Raw genomic sequence first — 19,278 nt, 5'->3', positions numbered from 1 at the left:
TGTGTGCGCTTCTGCGTTGCACAGGGTGTATTGGGGGTTGTGCTGTTGCACTCTGTGGCAATGTATTTGTGCTTGTACGCGGTGTACTTGTGGGGTCTTTGTTTGTGCATTTACGACACACTGCATGTGTTTCATCAGGTGTGTGTGTGTGTGTGTGTGTGTGTGTGTGTGTGTGTGTGTGTGTGTGTGTGTGTGTGTGTGTGTGTGTGTGTGTGTGTGTGGTGTGTGCGTGCGTGCGTATGCATGTGGATGTGTGGAGATCTTTGCATGAAGAGGGGCTGAGTCTAATTGCACAGGTCCATCTGCTGATTGTGGAAAACAGGCTTCCATCTTACAGACACAGACCATACAAACCAAAACACACTCGCAGACAACAGACAACACTCGCACACATGCGCGCGCACACACACACACACACACACACACACACACACACACACACACACACACACACACACACACACACACACACACACACACACACACACACACACAAGTGCCTGCCTCAAAGCCTTCAACTTGGACCCTGAACAATCTGTAGCCGTTCTGTGGCAGCTGTGTGGACGACATTGACTGGTATGGGTTACAATATGGACTCTATTGTCTTAGGACAAAGGCCTCTCAACTCAAGGCAAAGGTCACACTATGAGACAATAAGGCTGTGTTCATGGGGGGTGGCAACGAGGGGGAGAAGAGTGTGTGTGTGTGTGTGTGTGTGTGTGTGTGTGTGTGTGTGTGTGTGTGTGTGTGTGTGTGTGTGTGTGTGTGTGTGTGTGTGTGTGTGTGTGTGTGTGTGTGTGTGTAAGTGCATGTATGTGATCTTTTTTAATGACTTGCTCTCCTCTTTCGTGTGGAGGTACATAAGCTTGTTAAGATTGTCACTTTTCTGTGCAGCTTCAGACCTGGGCTTCAACCCTTGCTCACTTTGTTATGACTGAGTATATTGTGTACTCTTATGAATGCACCATGTCCAAGGAAGTTTTCATCTGCTCAAATATCCATGCATACTGTATGTGTACTGTACTGCCGTGTGACTCGCTTTACATGGAATCATTGGTTAACCAAAGAAACCTACACGGATTGTATTTCAATCTGCTCTCTCATTAGGAATGTGGTAAATGAAGGTTGTGTGTTTGTGCATGCGGAATGGGAAACACCTGTTTCACACAGAGAAAAAAAACACTTCCCCCATACGAAGAATGATATATCCCATTTCCTGTTGTTCTTTCTTCTCACTCATTGTTTCGGTGAAATAAAGACAAAACGTTGCCTCGATATCACAGAATTAGATTTCAAAGCAAGCATTAAGGGACATATGAGAGGCAAGGAAGGAAAGCATGCAGGGTGACTCAAACTGGTCAGGAAGTACATTAAAATGTACCCACAAATTCCTGTACACCATATTCACATTAAACATTGTAACAACGCAGACAACAAGGTTACATTAAATGAATGAAAACTAAAAGAAATATGAATAAAATGTTTTAATGTAAAGCAAAAATGAAAACATCTGACCTAAAAGCCTTAATTATCAACTCTGCATGACAACCTCCAAACTAGCCCTCTTATTCACACAAATTACTTATTAAAGATTCTTGTCCCACACATGTCCTTGTGTGTTGCTTTTATTTTTCTTATCCAAGTGGTTGAATTCTTGAGTGAAATGACCTTGGCCATTAAATGGATAAAACTTAACTAACTACAAAGCAGACTGCCAAACCATACAGAAAGAGAGAGAGACAGAGAGAGCATGCACATTCATATTACTCTCAGCTGATTCAATCAATAAAGAAAAGGATCCCACATGAAAACATGACCTCAGGGTATTTATACAGCAAAGATGCAATATATTTCCCCTCTTAGTAAAAAACTGATGTCAACCAGGATACCCAGACCAGCTGTCAATACCCAAGAATTGCACGCTCCACTTTTGCCAATAAATTGAATGTGCAATTCATCAGCTCACCGTATTTCTAATTAAAAAGGAGCTCGTAAATTTGACATTTTACAGGTCCTGCTCAGCTTGTAAATACACTGTAAATAGGTTGTGGTGAGTGGCTTCATGGGCAGATGAAGGGTTGTGTTTCTGGTTACACTCCTGCGGATGCCTTCAATGAACAGCAAGCTGATTGCAATTAATTAAAACTCAGTTTCTTTCTAAAGGGGCTAAATGTGCAAACTGACTTCACGCTACCAATTCTGTTCTATTCGGTTCTTTTCTGTCTTTTCCCATCTTATTGCATTCACTGCATATTGCCTGTTGTTCTGTATTTTGAAGCTCGGTCATATCTGATTGGATTAGCAGTTTCAGAGGACACATTTGTCGGGCCAATTAGAGCACTTCCTGGCACAGATGGAACCCTGAGATCTCCAGGGAGAACACTGGGTCATTTTTGGGCTCTAAAAAAGCTTTTTGCATACTGTAGACTCTGCAAAAACAACACACCAGGTGTGTGTGTATATTTGCGTGACTATCCCCCAGGCCAGAATAAGCCTGCTGTAAATAAAAATGAAATCTGAGTCAACATCCTCAGTTAAATGTTTAAAATTAGGAAAGGGTGAAATAGTGTGTATTGTAGCAAGTACGCATGAAATACAGGGACACATATCCTTACCTATTAGAGTGTGCTTTGCTCGTCAAAGTGAAATGAAACCGCAGAGAATCACATCTCAGTGGCAGCTGGATATCCAAGTCCTGAAGAGACGAGAGAGCAGAAATGGAGAGACACAAAGGAAGAGAGAGGGAGAGAGAGTAGGGGTTATTTGAGCTCAGTGAACTGAAGTCCCTGTCATTTTTCACAATAGAGACAGATAGCTCTAATATGTAGTGAACGTGGGGTGCAATGTGAATAATGGCCCCCTCCAGATTGTGTGAACAGCCATAACCCACTCAAACACAAGAACCAGACAGTTCGCAAGCCACTTCTGCTTGTGATTGCTTGTTTAGTGTTTGTGTGTCTGTGTGCCTGTCTACACATGCACGTGTGTGTGTGTGTGTGTGTGTGTGTGTGTGTGTGTGTGTGTGTGTGTGTGTGTGTGTGTGTGTGTGTGTGTGTGTGTGTGTGTGTGTGTGTGTGTGTGTGTGTGTGTGTGTGTGTGCACGCGCGCTCTGCCTCGTAATGACCTCTTAAGTGTCAGGGTATCAAAGTCTATAATGGTCTATCTCAGTGCTCGCTGGCAGTTTACAGCTAAAAAGCTCTCTCAAGCCATGATAACTGGTTTATATGGGCGGCATTTCACTGCCAAATGCCAGAGACACCTTTCAGAAGGGGAAATTGTGAGCTCTGTATCTACAATGCAGAATGGCAGTTATTCACAGTTAGAATGTCTCATATCTTTGTCTATTTGTGTCTTGTCTTCTTTTCCTATCTGCCTCTAAATCTTCCCATATTTCCATCACTGTATGTTTCACTATATTTATCTCCATCTCCCTCTCTCTCACTGGTTTTCTCTTCTCTTGTCTTGTCTTTATTAAAAGACCCTTTCTGTTTCCAAATTGTATCTATTACCTCTTTCTTAATCCATTGCCTCCCCAACTTCTTTAAGAATAAACTTTGCAGCCGCATCTCACCACGGTCAATCTCAGTGTGTGTGTGTGTGTGTGTGTGTGTGTGTGTGTGTGTGTGTGTGTGTGTGTGTGTGTGTGTGTGTGTGTGTGTGTGTGTGTGTGTGTGTGTGTGTGTGTGTGTGTGTGTGTGTGTGTGTGTGTGTGTGTGTGTGTGTGTGTGTTTTGCTGTGCCCGGGGAGGAAGCTGATGAAGCCAAGGAAATAGCATGTATTTGTTTGGCCTTGAATCTTCTTTTAGAGAGTCTTTTTCTTAGTGCCATGCAAGATTTTCACAGGCACACAAAAACAAGTGCATGCACACACAAACATCCATACAGTGTCAGCCTGGACCTCTGTGGAGCTCTTGAGCAGGGCTGTGCAGTAATTGGGTCTATTAGCCAGTACAGGAGGCTATGAGCAATATCCTTATGGTTGGGTGGACAGAGACGGCAACAAAAGATGGATTCACTGTTCTGTGTTTCTCTACATGCATGTGTTCGCATGTATTTATTTGTATGCAGGCAAATGACTGTATACCCTCAATGTTCTATGTGTATGCGGACAATACAATGCAGGAGAATTTCCAGAGGCAACAGAGAATTGGTGAGTAATAAGTTAGATCATAAGCTCCCCCACCTATAAGGCACCTTCCTTCATGTCTGGCTTGTTTCTCTCAGAAGAAAGGTGGAAAAGAAAAGGGTTTGGATGCAGAATGACCAGCTTTGTATAAGTAGTTGAACTCAGCAGGGAATGAGATTTTTCATTAGGACTCATTTTTGTGAACAAGTAGAAAGAAGGGAAGACAAGATTAAAGATGCAGCCATTGCAGAAGTCCATTCATACATCAGCGGTGCACCACGGCTTTGTATCACCCCTGAAAAGGGAATTCTTCATTAAATCCGAATTTTGTCTTCTTGTCAGCTGTCAGAGGGCAACGATCAACACTTTTCCAAGGAACAATGTGTAAATACTACAACTAGCTGAAAAAAGTCTTTAGTTATGCCTATCAGCCCGGTATCCTTCGGAATTACATTCATAATCAAAGATGACAGTCTTCACAATCAATGTCCAGGGCTATCATTCCAACCGGGTATCACGGCAAAGCCTGTGATAGACTCGCCCGTCCACTAAAGCAAAATGTGTATTCTCATGCCTAGATAATCCAGGCATAACTACCGCATCCTTTCCTTTTGTCTACGGGCGTGTCTATTACACGCAGAGCTTTATTGTAAAGAAAAACATGCGCAAACTCACATGCTTTGGGCTTGGAAGAAAAACAAGACCAAAAAAAAAAAAAAAAACATATTGTCGCCTTAGCGATACTGTCAGTGACAGAAAGATGCACGTACAACTCTCATACCGAGTTGAAATGAAGCGGTTGCACAGTTAATAAGTAAATAAATAGCAGTTACTGGATAAAACTGCAGTTCTACATGGTGGTTAAAGATAAGCTAGCGAGACACGTCTCATTTTGTAAATATCTTATTTGTTGCTGCCAAATGCAACCATTTTGTTAACAATACTATCTTATGAATAATGTCTGTATTAATATTATTTGGCCAACTGTATGACTTCTGGTGTTCCCTTCTATAGGACATTGTACAAAAATTGATAGTTGGCGACCATCTTCAGAGAATAGCTAAGATTTACTGTCCGAGTACATATGAGGGGATAGATGCAAGATTTTGATCACATGAAGGCGAGAGGGTCAGAGACAGCGAACACTTACAGCAATTACAACGAGCTAAGAAGGTAAACTGGCCGTGAGGGTTTTGGTGCTTTAGCCTGCCTGAACAATGGATAGATTTTTTTTTTTTAAATTTTTTTAAGTCTCTTGGGTCAATGTCTTTCTGGAAAAAAACAGAGTAGATGTCACATGATAGATGCTGCCCATTTTCCCACAGTGAAACAATGGTGTTTTCTATTACGAGAGGCAGTGGTTGTAATGCTGTCTCATGTCATCGCCATTATTCATCAGCCCTCTGTATGTAATTAGGATGACACTACAGTATGCTTTCATGATGGTTTGTCATGTATTACCCTTTGTAATTATGCCTCAGACAACAGATTGCGTTGTAACATATGAGGATTTGTGTGGATGGCAGTTGGTGGAGATTTATGCTGAATCTAAACAAGCCAAGGCCTTCCTTTAAAGGGTGGAGTCCCCTATATATTAATTTTAAAACCACAATTCTCCCCCTGGGCTTCAACAAATTCAATATAGGCATGAAGAATATGGAGCAATAGTGTATATGGTCTACCCAGGCGTAAATTTAAAGACTCTTGTCTATGTGCCCTACATAAATCTTTGCAAGAGAGAGAGAGATAGAGAGAGAGGGGACGAGGAAGGGAGGTGTACATGATGAAACAAAATAACTTTGATTTGTCCGGTTATTGTGAACTGTTGAACTGTAATCAACTGTACTCAACCCTGGACAATGAGATATTTCATTTCAATGGTGCACAGGCACACTTAGACATTCAGACACACAACATACATCATGATAACCATAAAAATAGCTTACTGTAATTGCTTGATATATGATTTTCCACAAAGATTGGTTCAAAAAGACTAAGTATCATTAATCAAAGGCTTTCCTCAATCTACAATAAAAACCCTAGACCAATACCCTCTCACTTTCATCTAGATGCACATGATGGATGCCCTCATCTATCATACGTATATACAGTATATACGGTCGGACCCAGAGCCAATCAGAGGGTTCAAAACCGATGTAAGCACACTGAAGGAAAAGACACATACAGTTTCTCACATGGTTAGAAAACAGACATGTGGTCCATGTAAGTTATTACTGCAGGCCCACAGGCCAGAGTGGTAGTCATCTGTCTTTGTGTGACACTATCAGGCTCCCTTGCAAAACACAGGTGGTAAAATTACTTTATTACAAAATGTGGAAGATAGGTTTGGGACAAATTGACGGGCGACGATTCACCACATTTGATCTAAAACTAGTTGGAATGTCCTCAACAGAAACTAAACCACACAGCGTATTTTCGAGTCACACATTGTGAATAAAAGTAGCCACAGTGCATTAATCACCAACCAGTCAAAGGGGATTTAACCTTAGGCAGAGTAAGGTGCTATATTTACACTCCAGACAAGGCTGGTCAGCTCGATAACATGAGGGGAAAACACAAAACAGTGCAAATGATATAAACATACATTATGAAGCTATTGATCTCAACTATGTCTGCTAATATCTTTGTTCCATCAAGCATGACCATCTAGTCATCCTCGCCCTTTTTTAGTATATACCACACCAACAGCTTAACTCCAGATCAATACTTCTTGGCACATATTCTCACTATCAAAGACTTGGAATGAAAATGGCATTCGATATCAGTCAGGATCACAGCTGTGCCACAGAACAGGCACAATAAATGAAAAATATATATATATTTTTCTTTTTATTGACCATCAAGTGACCAGTCCCATCAAAGCATTTCAAAGTCAGATCTTTCAGCCTAGTTTATACTGAAAAGAACCAGATGAGCAAGGAGTGGAAGATGTATGTAATGCAGTTAAAGTAAAAGCCCAGTAAGCAGGAAATTTAAGAGGGGCCTGGGGATGATGGTATTACAGCAGACGCTGATTGTGGACAATCTGCTGAAGAAGGAAAAGATATGGAAAATATCATTGGATGCAGAGTGGTGGATATAAGAGGCAAGCAAACACTTGAAAGCTCGAGAAAAAAGATGAATTGCAGCCCGTTAAAGTCCTTGCCTGACACTGATGGCATTGATTAAACCCCTAAAAACTCTTCTTTGTTTATCAAAATAACATATTTAGTCATTTTTTTCCTAAATGAAAAAGTGGATTAAGTGGATTATATGTAACTTGACACCTTCTGCTTCATTCAGTATGTGTAGATGAGAATATGCAAATAGTCCCCGCCCCTATCTCTACCCACCCCTCCGCCTCTCTCCTACAGCTCCAGCTGGCAGCTCGATGCTAAGGAAAGCCACACCCTACAAGTTGCCGGTTTGGTTCCTGAGGTTTGTGGCAGAGCTGCAACCTCTGGAGCTGAAAAATGAAGCCAACGCAAACTGCTATAAATTGTACTTACTTGAGTGGCCACTTGAGGCTGGCGCCAAAAGTGAATCAGTCCCAGTAGACCCCAATGATAAAATGCTTAACTGTACAGCAAATATAAACATGAGAACCTGAAAGAAAAAAGGTTTTGGTATCTGTAGCTAATTTCCCAATTCATGACCCCAGCGCAGGGGTAAACTCAGTAAAGGACATATCCGCACAAGGCCTGAAAGAAACTTATACAACTCACTCGATTTAATTGTATTGAAGTTTTGCATGATTTCGTACAGGCCAGCTTTGAGTGACAGGTAGTATCTGCAGAGATGGCTAGGCTGCCTGCAGGTTTCAGCCGTAAACTATCAGCCAGAGCCACATAGATAGAGAGGTTTTTCCACATATGGTATTATGGGTCCTGGGTGATCTGATCACAACTGCACAGCTATAATACGTCTCAAGTGACCACTTGTGATTGTATCTCACTTCACTGCTCTATTTGTAAATGAACACGTACATTACGTAAATATACACGTAAACAAGCTCATGAACAACATGAACATCCTTACTCACTGCAGCCTCCTTTTAAGGCACCATCTACCAGAAATGTATGATGTATAACAAAAGAATAGTTAATATTAATAAATCACAACCTGAATGGCTGCTCAACCTGTTTGGTTCAAGTTCAGAATATTGAATTATTCCAGTGGGTTTGAGAGTGTAGGGCTCGCAGGGGATCAATGAAGTGTGCAGAGGGCGGTGGCTTCTCCACAGCTGTGGTTCCAATGTGTGTCAAAAACAGATGACGTAAGCTAAAAGAAGGACGTTTTAGTAAAACATTCATCAAGTACTGTGTGTTATTCATCACTAAACAGCTGCTTAATAGCCACGAGTTTGCAGTGACTCTCCCCTGCTTTCTGTATAGTTCAGCTGAATTTGATAGAAACCCAAAGGAGATTTTTTTTATCTGGTAACAAAAAAATAAAAGAAGAGCAGACAGAGATCTTCAGGTGTAAGAACTGTTTGAGTGTAGGGAAAAAAATGTTAAAAACTCTATGAACTGTGATGTGACGGTAACACGTGGAAGCACCAGGACAGATACAAACACTGGCATTGAATATTTTATTGCTTATTGAGACATCATTACACATGACATTGAACAATGACATCACCCATTGTTTATCGCTTATTCAGATGTCTGAATAGGCACTCGGTGATGTCTAGGAAGCTACATCCTCTTTTTTATATACAGTATATGTAAGAAACTCTGGCTGTCTGAATCCATGCTTTACAACATGGAAATGATCATTCATGGTTTTGACTGCTTATGTGTCCCCTGATATGACAAGCGGCATATAACAAACACTAAGGACATGTTAAGAAGGGTAAAAACTTCTTTTTAAATGTAGATGGTCTTTAACAATATGCACAATCTACAATTATTGAAATGTGTAACAACATGTAGCTGTTAGTGGAAGTAAACAGTAAAACAATCAAACCAGAAATCCCCTTCCATTGTCTCAGCCACTGAACCCAGGCCTTTATGTGCAGCACTGAATCCGTCTTTAAACAATCCTACATTTTCAAACCCTGCTGCAGTTTCCTCCATTGATAAGAAATGCTGCGTTATACCACTGCACTAAGAGATGTATGCCTCCAGCCTTGTGATGACCTCATTGTTCATTGCCCCATAATTCAAATCTGATCTGCTGTGTTGCATCACATTGTGTATGACTCACTTCCATGCACCCCATTCTCTAAACAAGCGAGGCCTCCACAGCACGCCATAGTCAACCGCACAACCAACACAGAAAAGAACTTCCCATCAATACTGTGGTGACTGACTTAACACTTAACAGGCACAGCAGCACTGTTTAAATGGAGTGAACTGGGAAGAGGAGAGGAGGGGCTGAGTGCTATTGTAAATGATTTCCTGCAGAGACCAAAATAATCAGCAGACCTTTGAGTGAGCTTCACTCTGGGTTTGTACACTGATTCTCTATTCAGGTCCCTAATGGCACTGTGTGTCACTAAATATACAGCTGCGGGCAGTATCTACGTATACCTCTGTGTGAGTGCGTGAGCTTATACATGTGTGTTAGCATACAAGTGTTAATATGCATGTGTGACAGTGGTGCTAGTTGATGTGTACATTAGTGTGTGTTCAGATTATGTGTGGAAAGAAATGCATGCGTGTGCTCGTGTGTTTCTATCAACTGGTGACAGCTTTGAGTGGGGCGCGAGGAGGTGAAGGGCACCGATGTGTATACTGGGAGGACAATTGTTTTTCTTCTATGTGAAAGAGGATAACAATTTCTGACTGAATAAGACGTTTAAAGAGAATTATGGAATTATGGGCTGTGGTCACAGTAGCTACAAAAGGAGCTACTTGACCATGTACAGTCATGTGAAAAAAAATGGATGTCGTGATAATTTGTGGCTTTTTGGATAACAAATAATGTGACCTTTCGATGCAGCGCCTACAGATAAAGGTATACTCGAAAAATTAGCTTTTTCACTCTGGGAAAAATATCAATAGAATAATCAGGAGTGCCTCCAAGGGTTTTTGGGCCCTGTAAAAAGATATAAAAATGGGCCCAACCATGCCAGGAGGCTTCAACCCTGAAAATATAACACTGAGCAGACAAGCATGCAACATTCTGAGAATTTACGATTAGATGTAAGACTGATACCCTGAATACAAATTTGTGAAAAAGGCCATCTTTTACAATTTAAATGTCATTTTAATGGTACAATTCTTGAATAAAAGAAATCTCAGCATTAATGAATAAATTGAAGTACATGTAACTTGAATATGCATTTACCAATTCAATTGACATTAATTCCCATTACCATCGACTGAATAATTTAACAAAGAAAATAATAAAATCAGCAGATTTCTGAATTAGGTAAACCCAGAAAGTGGAAAATAAGCAGTTGTAAAACTCCAGCATGCAGTGCAGACCATATTATGTCATTTTTTTGTCCTATACAACAATCATAACGTGGAAAAATAATTACAGTGCTTGAATTCTTATCATTGAAAATTATTTCATTATTTTCCTTTTTTTTTTTTCTTTCTCAATAATGAAATAAATTACCCCCCTGCAATTATTACAACAGACATGCCATTCAACACATTGCTGCTGATTCAGTGGTAGGGACACAGAGACAGGGAGACAGGGTTGCTGATCCTGGAGCTGCATCTGTTGGGCTTGGCACTAGGCAGGGGCAAGGACGACTGATTTAGTAGGAGTAGCTTGCTAAAAGTTTGCCTGCACTGATTAAATGTCAGCTAAGAGAGGAGTGAAACGTAAACACTGTGAGGATACTGAGTAACTTATGTTAGGGGAGCAAGTCTTTTTCACTGTGAGCTAAGGTAGCAGGATAATTACTACCAGTCATGGACTACACACAATCGCCATTTCTTTTCTCTGTCCTGTCTGTCTTTTCTTTCTCCTCATTTTCTGAAGCCAAAATAATTTTCTTTAGGAAGCTGTGACATGACGATGGGCAGCATCAGCCCTCACTCTGCTCAATTCGCTGCATCGAGAGATGAATCCAAAGGTAGGGGCAGACTAACTTTCTTGCGCCTTTTGTAAGGGGTTAGAAGGACCCCAGAGGGCCTCAACTATTTGTTTCTTTTATACAAAGTTCAGTCTCTCATCCAATTTATTACACCACTTTTATTGAATATAAATATATAAAAATATATATAAATCTAAAAAAATTGCAAACAAACCTTTCAGTCAAGGCTTGTCAAGGCCCTCCCACATTGGGGCTGTGGGTGGTCAGTTCCACTTCCCCCACCACTATGATGACCCTGGATATTAAAATTCTGGTGGAAAAAGTAAGAACACCTGTGGCTTGTAAATGTTTGAGAGTTTGACCAGGCCCTTATAACCCTGCATTTCTTATTTTTGAGCCATTCCCCACTAATGTGCTGAGGATCATTATCCTTTTGAAAGGTCCACTTCCATTTCAACTTAAATTTTTGGACAGATGGCCTCACAATATCTTCAAGCACACTTTGATATGATGCAGAATTCAAAGTTGAATCAATGACAGCAAGCTGCCCAGTCCCTGAGGCAGCGTAGCCGCATAGCAACCTGAAAAGCTGTCTTTGGTCTGCGCTAAGCATGTCTAATACTACTGAGGCTAAACAACTTCTGATTCATCTGTAAAGAGCACATGATTTCAAAAGGCTCCTCTGTGACTATGTTCATTAGAAAACTGTAGTTTTGCTCTCATGTTCTTTTTGGACCGCAGAGAGTTTTTCCTGGCACTCCTCACATGCAGGTCAAATTTGTGCATTCTCTATCTGATAGCAGAAACATGAACTTTGACACAAACAGCTGAAAGCATTACCTGCAGATCCTGAAATAAAATGTTGGGATCCTTGGAAACTTCTTTTTGTATGTAACTTTCTGCTATTGGGCTGAATTTGTTGGGGTAGCCAAGCCTGGGCAAATTGGCAGTTTTTTAAATCTACACCACTTGTAGATGATTTTCCTTGTAGTGGAATAATTTTGTCCTAATAATTTGATATCTATTAAAATACCTTTCCAGACTCATAGATGTTTAAAACCTTTTCTTCTGAAGACCTCAGAGAACTCTTCAGCTCTTTGCATGAGGTCACCCCACACTTCAATAGCAAAGAGAACAGATGTCGGAAGTTTACCTGTCACTCTGTAAGGAGGTTCAAATCATTGGCACCTAATGTGGAACCTCTGATTCTAATTTGATGAAGGTGATAAATGCAGAATTGTATTTACCACGTGACATTGTTTGTTTCTAATTTATTTCAACTGTGAAAATAATGTGTCATTTGTTTGAGAATATCATCTTTAGACACTGTTTCATGTTTTCTTTTACAAATATGATGAAAAAAATCAACCGTTTCCTTGTGCTTGTATTTTATTTTCATATAGCTGTGGTGAAGTCCATATGTAGAAAAAAGCTAAATAAGGCCGTAAACACAAATGCAAAGACTTTGACTTGCAGCATCTCCAAAGTTATGGTAAACTGTGCACTTCACAGACAGGTTAACAGCAAAAGTTTGAAAACATCTTCCACAGATTGTTACCTGGAATAAATGTAAAAAAATATTTAAAAAAAAAAGACATGAATGTACCTTTTCACAGCCTCCTCACTCCACTTCAGATTAGCAGAATGATAACCATTTTCACTTTATACAACCCTCTTCAAGGCACATTTAGTGGGTAGAATCAGTGAGGCCATGGTAAATGAAATTCAATCATGACAACATAAAAGTTGGACATGCCATAAATTCAGGGCTGCCTAAACAAATGAAAGAGAGTCTGGTCAACTGGTCATAGAAAAATGAATAAAAGTCAGTCTTAAAAAGGTTATTGTGACATCTGAATTGATACTATCCACTTAAGCCCCTGAAATTGAGCACTTAAAAAGAAAGTCAGCAAGATGGTAAAGTATAAGCTATCAATGTGTTTTGGTTATTTTAAAAGACAATTAGTGGACAATGTAAAACATTCAAAGAGCCAAAAAAAAAAACACAATTTGAATATCATTATTAATGGCTACTTAGCTGATTGATTTCTCAATCAAATTTATGTTGTGTGAGGCATTTAATGACTGAAGGCCCTTAGTCTTGTTTAATTTGTACGTAACAAAACTTGGATTAAAAACAAAATGCCATCAAACCTTTGAGGTGTTTTCACCCTTGTTCAACAGCTTAGCTTTTGCTACTTGAAGCTGTGTTTTCAGGAGAAAGCAGAAAATCATCATAATTTAGAGGCTGGAACTACTGAAAGTCATGTTTGTCAATTTTGTTGGAAGAATAAGATGTTGACTCAAAATCATGCTGATTAATTTCTGTCAATCCACTCATCAATTACTCAACTATTGATTTCAGCTTTCGTTATTAGACAAAATCTGAAGACAGTGGTTACAGTGACCCATCTGTGTCATCTTGTTTTTGGTCTACGCTATTGGCTGATTTAGTATCACAGCCCTGCTGATGTTGTTTAATGGCACAATTGCATTATACTGCTAAACAATACCCATTGAGCAGGATTACAAAATCTATCACTTTTAGCACCACAGAAACAGACAGGCTAGCAGTGTAGATTTCCTTCTATCAGCCTACAAAACACAAACCTATAATAAGCTGTGGTGGTTCGAGCAGAAAGCCTTCTAATAGTTCCATAGTTAAGAAGAATAAAACATCTACCTCTGGAGGGCTATTCTAGTTGAGGCCATAGGAGCAATGAGTCAGTGAATGCCCCGAGATCTGACAGCCGGTCGTCTACTGCTGATTTTCCCTTTCCCAGACATATATCTAATCAGGTAGCAAAGTAACTGTGTAGTCCTCTCGTGTGGTGAACCTCTAAAAGAGTTGAATGAAATCCGAGGCGAGTTTCACACATTAAGAGAGGTGGACTGAGCTGATCGCTCCAGTCAACGGCGGTAAATGCAGGGAGCCGGGGTTATTCTTTGAGGGAAGGCAAGGGTAGGAGGAAGGATGTGTTAACACATGACAGAGTGCTTTAGGTGGAGGAAGAAGACAAGCAAGTATCTGGGCTCATTATTTCAATACGGGAGAGAGATGTCGTCTTGTGCAGGAAGGGGCTTTTGAATTAGGTTAAGCTCGGCACACAAAGTGGGGTTGAGACTAGGAATGTGAATCATCATCGCATTAGGAAATAGTGCAGTGAAATCCTACATTCTCATTGAAACGTAACATTATCATTGCAGCATTAAAATTCGTTGTTCTTTTTACAGCTTCAGCCACCAGAGTGACAGTTGGTTGTCTCTGAGCATAATAAACACCACCTTCTGCTTATCTACAAGGCTTTTTGACAAACTTTTACCTTGCCATGCATAAATTAACAAAATGCAGAACTGGGTCCAACGAACTGCAAATTCTTCAGGAAACACTTATTAGAATGGTTCCAGGGAACTCAGCCCCTGGGTTCAATGTGCCCACTAAACAGAATTAATTTCTCAAGTGCTTAAGTTGGACTCTCTAACAACCCCTGATAATATAGAAACTTCAGTAACAAGCATAAACTCATTGCTAAACTGATTATATGCCTGCTTGTCTTAATATTCATGTGTGTATATGTCTGTTGCTTTCTGTCTGCAATGGATCATGCTGTCTGCCAAGGTTTATTTTCATTATATCGAGGTTTCAATGCGAGCACAAGACGTATAACATACGATCCCCTATGTAAATTACAGGCAGCTTCCATTACAGGGTTAGATATTGTTATTGGAGCCACCCAAATCTAAACCAAATATTGTGTTATATTACGCAGCTCCAAACAAAGAAAGTCAGGACTTGGTCAACCAAGCAGAACAACCCGAATTAGTACCATCCTAATTCATACCCCGTGTTCCCCCAGCAAGGAGCTTTGCCTGTCTTGTGCATCATAACAGAAAAGAATCAGTGACCTAATTAAAGGAAGACAGACAGACATACAGTCAGCAGAATGCTTGATCGCTGCTGTTGCACATTACACAGCTTCAGGTGATCCACAACATGCATGCTGTACGAGTGCCATTACTGAACGTGACCCGAGATGCTCTTTGACAAGCGTTGGATTCACCATGGGTTGCCTGACAGACATCCTGTGGCTTTCTCTAGAGAAGCGATCAAAGCCTGTCAGAAAACTAAACCAAAAACATCCACTATCGCTGGTGGAAGTTTGGACAGAAAAACCCAAATACAATAGAGGCTCCATCTTTTTCCACTGTTTAAATCAAATTGTGAAGACTTGTCAGACACCTACAACCAAAAGCAGCAGGATTTGGACACTGAATTTTCAATAACTAAATCATTTCAATTCAATAATCAGTACATAAATGAAACCATGGAACTGTAGGGCCCACTTAGTCTCAAACAGATTTAGAGATATTCATATCATCCACAAACATAATAATCTCCTTGGAGTCGGGCCTGTCTTTAAATACATGCTGTCAAAATGGCAGCCAAGCAAATCTATGTAAAAATTGTCTCCAGTATAGACACACAGCTAACTGCCTACACTGACTGTTCCCAAACTGCCCGTGGGTTCCTTAGAGAAACCTTTCTTAGCTGCAGCACTGAGTCAACATATTGTCAACCACTCCAACCTACATCCACCCTTTCATCACAAGGAGCACAGAGATCCACACAGAGTTTGCTCAGAATGTCTTTGCTGATAGCCCTTTGGATGTTGAGAGTACAGTGATTCAAAAGGGCCAACCCACGGCCACCCAAGCAGACAGTCAGCAAATGACTATTGAGGGGTGCTTAAATTGCCAGAGATTTGCAATTATGTGTGAGGCAGACCACTTGTGATTAACAATGTAGGTAATCATCAGTGTGGATTTAAAAAAAGATTAGGCTATGTGAGTATTTCCTTATCTATTTATTACTAAGAGTAGCCTACACATCTGTGGTCTACACCAATCAGAAGCAGGTTACTATTTTCAGTTTGAGCCCAGATCGAAGGCTTGTGCCACCTTCAGTAGTTTTCAGTTTCACATCAAGGTCATCTGCAACCCCGGCCGCCTCCTCTGTAAATAAGAGCCATGGCTTTCACTCATGAGTCCGCATGATTGACGTATCCTGGGGTGCACTGGCCTGCTGGATACTCCTTTTCTTACAGAGCCGCTGGATTTACTCCGGATTTTAGACTGCGGTTCACAAGCCGGCACGCTCCCTAATAAGCCATGCCAATACACTCAAATGACAACCAGGCAAAACAGAAGGTAAACCTGAGGAAGTGAACACTTTGTCTATCTGTCATCCATCATGCCAAAGCATGTGATTTGTCAATGTGCCCTGCAGTGAGTCAGATAGATGCGGCTACAGAATGATAATTATGTGTACATCCTGGTCGAGACGCCGTCATGAGATAATGTGATTGCATTGATTATGTTCCGGAGAGGTAATAGGTATCATCGCTTATTACTTCGCCTCAGCGACGTCTCTTATCCGAGCGACGCCCATGCAGACGCAAGCCGCGGGACCATCATCTGTTCAAATACGGGAAACTATGTTACATTTTACCCCCTCGTCCATTAAGGCCAGTTTCCGCGCCCCTTAAGTACAATAATCGCAGGCCACATTCCCATGGGCATCCGTGAGAACCAAAGTCGGCGCTGCCATACAGCGTTCACAGAATCTCAGTGACAAACACAGGTTGACATACAGCCAAAAGGCTTAACGTCGTTCACCAGTGATGTCAGAAATATTATAGGTAGCCTATATAATTCGTGTATAAAAGAGCGGGTTCAGTTCTTACCGTTTCACCAGGCGCAGCGATATAGGCGCATACAGCTATAGCCTCCACATCCAGCGCAGTCAGGAATAACCTTTTCTGCGTTCTGTCACAGTCACCACAACGATAGATATATATCTTTCCAGTCGATCAATTTCAGCTGGATGGTGCCTCGACCCCGGCTCTACAGTTGATTCTTGCTGCTGCAAAACGACGTGGGCAAGTCTTCTCGAAAGAGAGGATGGAAATATAGCTGAGGGTATAATAAACCAATAGCTGCGTGCTTAGTATCCCGATCAGCGCTCACACAAGAGGAGGTATCGCATCCGTCCAAATGTACTAAGTCCAGTGGAGTGCTGGAGGAGGACAGAGGCGGTTCTCTCTCTCTCTCTCTCTCTCCCTCTCCTTCTCTATCCGTCTGTTTGTATCCCTTCCTCCCTCCTTTCCTCTCTCTCTCTCTTTGTCGGTTGCCTTTATGTTCTTACTGACTTCTGCCGAAGTCCACAGGCGCAGAGCGCAGCGGAGCAGAGGACCGTGGTCAACACAGACAGGGGTCAGAAATGACAAACCAATTTGGAGGCGCGGTGAATGCTCGGTTGATCAGAGCGCAGCCCGGCGAGAGGAGCGTTGCAGGCGGGCGGGGAGCAGAGGGTGGGTGGAGGGCTGGGGAGAGGGTGATGATTCCTGCCTGGGGGATGCAGGGAGAGAAAGAGGGAAAGATGAAGTGGGGTGTCTGTTGGAAAACACGGAACTGGATCTGGCTTCTAAATCTCTGGACCGAGGGCTCCACCTGCCGTGTGAAAACACAGGGGTTGCAAAAGTTTTCAAGGCAAGGGCGGTTAACATAGGCTACCACATTAGACTGCCTCACTAGACAACTCTAGAAGCTCAGAGAAGTATTTTGTCACATGACTATGATTGAATTTGATAACTGTGGTACGACATTGGAACCGTATCATTAACATTCTCAGCTAAAGAGGAACAAAAGAGAAAGCACAGTCCTCGTTTAGGATAGTCAAGCTCTGGAGCCCATTTAATGATTTGTTTTGGTACCCGACCCCATTCTCGGTTATAAATAATCTGAAATTAAATGTAGACGTTGTACAACAATTCAGCCTGCGGTTTGCCCCGTGGCCGTGTTCTGGGCAAAGCCATGGAGAAGACAACAAACCCAGCGCTGATCAAAATCAAACTCAAAGTCGAAAGATAATATTCAGTTGATTAAATTAAAAAAATGCTGTGGGGCCTATATCATTAAGCAAATAGGACGTAGGATATATGCGCAAGTAAACACTATTTAAATACACTGGCGTTATTATAGGCTATAATAATAATAATAATAATGTTACATTTAATTAGTAAATCATCAGGTAGAAATGGGAGATCCGCATAGTTTCCAAATAGTTTTAATTTTATCACCAGGAAGTGGATTGGACTTTAGAACTTAGGCTACTTTACTTGGCTGTCCCTTTCCAATTCATAAGCATGATTTGCAGTGAGCCCCATTGAAATGTGTTACAGGATTACTGTGGGCTAGTTCCCTATCATTAGGGATGAGCCTTTTGTGCCTGTAGATCAGAGGGTGACATGCGCACTGCACGGGGCGCTCACAAGCCGCGGACACAATGCTGGGGGGAAAAAGCGCACAGCTTGCTTCTTGATGTCTTGCCGTCTCTCAAAAAGGTGTTATGACTTGGGCCATCAGGGAAGTATCATTCTTGCTAAAGGTACATTTACCCTGCGGACAGGAGAAGGTGGCGGGTGTGCTGTGCTTAGAGCTCAGTTGGGACCTGTTGATCGTCCAGCGGCACTGCAATGGAGGTGAGATGAAAAGACACTGAGCTGACCGTGATGTCCGTCTGCTCGTCACAGAAATTAGACTAACGTGACCAGGTCATTTTTAAAGAAATTAAAAGATCGTCTTGTATATCATTAACAAATTAATAGTTAATGGGCTTGCGTAATTACTGTAAACCATGAATGTGTAGCCTAATGTCTTTTTTTTTGCATTTGGAAGCCGTCAGCATCGCTTTAACAGCAACAGGTATGATATAGCCTAGATTTCATTAGGCTTCCGTGAAGGGCATATAAGCACGGCGATCACCCCACGTGCCTATCAATGCCCTTTAATTAGATTCCAGATGAGACGTTGTCATTTCCAGCCCATCGTTTCGCAAATCAAATCATGTCACTGGTACCTTGCTTTGAAGCTATACAGCTCCCCCAAGTCAGAATGGTCGTGAGGCCATGTGTCGCTGTTAATTACCATCACTGGCTGATAAAGCCTTTTAGAGAAGACTTAAATCCCGCTAAAGAGCATTAGGTGACAAGCAAGGCGCTTGCAAACAGACAGGCCCTAAAGCAGGGTGTAGAGGTAAAATGATACATGCTGCGGAACAGATGTAAAATAATTATTGGTACACTAATTATTCCTTT

General features: G+C 41.4%; 2 protein-coding genes across 11 annotated transcripts in view; one reads left to right on the top strand and one right to left on the bottom strand.

Annotated features, from left to right (window-relative positions):
- adgrl3.1 (adhesion G protein-coupled receptor L3.1) overlaps positions 1-17,272 on the bottom strand; it is a 125,765-nt gene extending 108,493 nt beyond the window's left edge. For 5 of the 10 annotated variants that reach the window (XM_069697420.1, XM_069697421.1, XM_069697422.1 and 2 more), the window contains exons 1-2: positions 16,867-17,270; positions 2,616-2,695 (exon numbers count right to left, since the gene is read on the bottom strand). The gene's annotated coding sequence lies outside the window, so the exon portion shown is untranslated. Of the gene's footprint in view, positions 1-2,615; positions 2,696-16,866 lie in introns of all 10 variants that reach the window. The other 5 variants (XM_069697416.1, XM_069697418.1, XM_069697419.1 and 2 more) reach the window with 2 other exon arrangements.
- A 1,269-nt stretch (positions 17,273-18,541) lies between these two features.
- The window catches only part of LOC138620315 (multiple PDZ domain protein), a 40,008-nt gene continuing 39,271 nt past the window's right edge, over positions 18,542-19,278 (top strand). The window contains exon 1 of the mRNA XM_069697414.1: positions 18,542-18,663. The gene's annotated coding sequence lies outside the window, so the exon portion shown is untranslated. The remainder of the gene's footprint in view (positions 18,664-19,278) is intronic.

Source organism: Brachyistius frenatus, unplaced genomic scaffold (genome assembly GCF_029030835.1).
Source record: "Brachyistius frenatus isolate BFR_SWC_R1_liver_20210118 unplaced genomic scaffold, ASM2903083v1 Contig_23, whole genome shotgun sequence".
Lineage (NCBI taxonomy): Eukaryota > Metazoa > Chordata > Actinopteri > Embiotocidae > Brachyistius > Brachyistius frenatus.
This window is presented reverse-complemented; position numbering and strand designations above follow the sequence as displayed.